The 2,399-nt window shown below is 53.6% G+C and overlaps 1 long non-coding RNA gene across 1 annotated transcript in view; it reads left to right on the forward strand.

Annotated features, from left to right (window-relative positions):
• The window catches only part of LOC147913496 (uncharacterized), a 17,848-nt gene extending 17,680 nt beyond the window's left edge, over positions 1-168 (forward strand). The window contains exon 2 of the long non-coding RNA XR_015556452.1: positions 138-168. This is a non-coding gene — a long non-coding RNA (uncharacterized LOC147913496). The remainder of the gene's footprint in view (positions 1-137) is intronic.
• Positions 169-2,399: the final 2,231 nt, after the last annotated feature.

Here is a 2,399-nt window from a genome sequence, read left to right on the forward strand (position 1 = left end):
GGATGAAATAGAGAGAGGGCGAGAAAGATCGATCATGCAGTATCATAAATCATACCTCTCTAGTCGTTGAAAGCAAAGAAACACGCAATTATCATTTTATTGTTCTAATCATTACCGTTTTCATGACTATCGTTTAGTGATGTTTGGTGGCGGCGGCGGCGGCGGCGGCGGCGGGGGGAGCCAAAAAAGAAGCAGATTCGAGAGAGGAAAAAAAAGGAAAACACCGAAGGAAACGTCCTCCATCCACAAGGGGTGCCCGATGGATCCCAGGCGACGCGGGAGGGCCAGGTCTCGTTCGCTTCTCGGACATTTCTAAATCCGCACGGGCGGGAATCGCTCGCGCCGGCTGAAGGGAGCCCAGGCAGGGATGCCTCCGCTGAGATTTCCACGTCGACCGCAGGACCCAGAACCGGCCCGGCCGGCCTGTGGCACGAAGGCCACAGTGTGGAGGAGGACTCCGTCCCCTAGCCGCCAGACGCCCCTGTCCCAGGGACGTTCGGAAGAAAGTCGCCAAGGCCGCTTTCCGGAACCGGGCTGGCCTCTCCCCCTCTGCTCGCCTCGGGCCGAGAAACGAGACCCGAGGGGGATCGGGACCCGGCCAAGCACCTGGCCGGCCGGCGCTGCAGCCTCCCTGCTCCGCGATCCGGAGCCGTCCCGCTGACGATGAGGCTGCTTGTCGGGCGCCACCTGCCTGGCGGCCGCTTATATAGCGCTCCAAGAGGTCGACCAGATAGCCGGGCTGGGCCGGTCGGGGCCGGCAAAGGGGAAGACAGGAGAGAGGATGGCCGGCGGGCTGGGGATGCGGGCGGGGCTGGAGGTGTGGGGGTGAGCGCTGGGAGTGAGGTGTGGGAAGCAGTCCGGCAGGCAGTCGGAGGTGCGGGGTTGTCATAGCGGTTCCGACAATAATTTTTATCCTTTACAAAGATTGCCGCATGCCACTAGACAAGGCCTGGAGAGAGAAATGGTTAACATACATAAAAATGGAGGTCGCGGACATGTGGTAGCGTCGGCGTATGCATCTAAATGGAGCTATCACAATGACTGTCCTTGGGCGGGCCCCGTGGCTTAGCGGTGAAGTGCGCGCGCTACGATGCTGCTGCCCAGGTTTCGGATCCCCGGCGCGCACCGACGCACCGCTTCTCCGGCCGTGCTGAGGCCGCGTCCCACGTACAGCAACTAGAAGGATGTGCAACTGTGACGTACAGCTATCTACTGGGGCTTTGGGGGAAATAAATAAATAAATAAATAAATAAATAAATAAATAAATAAATAAATAAATAAATAAATAAATAAATAAATAAATAAATAAATAAATAAATAAATAAATAAATAAATAAATAAATAAATGAATGAATGAATGAATGAATGAATGAATGAATAATTAAATAAATAAATAAATAAGTAAGCAACTAAGTAAGTAAGTAAAAAATGTCAAAACAGAAAAAAACAATGACTGTCCTTACTTTGTATGCAGAGAGCTAGAGCGAGGAGGGGGGAGGGAACGGAGCAGGAGGAAAGAAGGGAGGCTGGCAGGGACGGAGGCAGGCAGGCAGCACAATCGAGTTTCTCTTTCCACAAAAGGCATCCGGCGGAAAACTCACTGGAAGAGGGCTTTCGGGCTGCAAATCCCAAAGCAACACACCTCCGCGGCGATGGGCCCAAAACGCTCAGAGATTCAGGGTCACCACTCAACTGACGGCTGTCCTCATTTGGGCCCCTGACTTAGGACCTCTCCCTCCCACCCAACTTGGGAGCAAAGAGGAAAGCAAATCTGCCCCCCGCCCCCCCCCGTTACATAGGACACCCTTCTTCTAGTCAGCCCGCCTCCAGCTTTTCCACACGCCAAACACCTCTCGTCGGGATGGGCCTTCCTTTTTTTGCCACCATCCGGCTTTCCCACTCCTCTGCCAAATGCAAGTGGTGGAGGTGGAGGTGGAGGTGGAGGCCCACCGACCCTCTTGCTTGTTGGGAAGTGGTTCTGGTTCTCCTATGTGGGTGATCTTGATCTACACAGACGTTATTAGCTTGGGGAACGGGTAAGAGCACTCAGATGAATGTCTATGGCCAGTCTCGATAACGAACTAGCTGTGTCCGTCTCCGTCTGTCTGTCTCTTCCCTTTCTGTGTGTATGTGATAAAGGTAGGGAGACCCACCGACCAGCCGACTACCTGCAGACCTACCCACCTACCTAATTTTCATCACTCTGAAAATTGAGGTCACGTCCTGTAAAATCGAGCCTTTAAAAAGCGCACCAGCCGGTGGGCCTTGGGAGTCTATTCACACAGTGGCACAGCCGTCACCAATATGTATTTATTTCCAGGACATTCGCATCACCTCAAAATTAGCAACGCCCCCCCCCTCACACACACACCGGGGAAAGACCAATCAGATTAACGGCA

This window comes from Ceratotherium simum, chromosome 26 (genome assembly GCF_057802395.1).
Source record: "Ceratotherium simum simum isolate JZ-2026a chromosome 26, ASM5780239v1, whole genome shotgun sequence".
NCBI classification, from domain to species: Eukaryota; Metazoa; Chordata; class Mammalia; order Perissodactyla; family Rhinocerotidae; genus Ceratotherium; species Ceratotherium simum.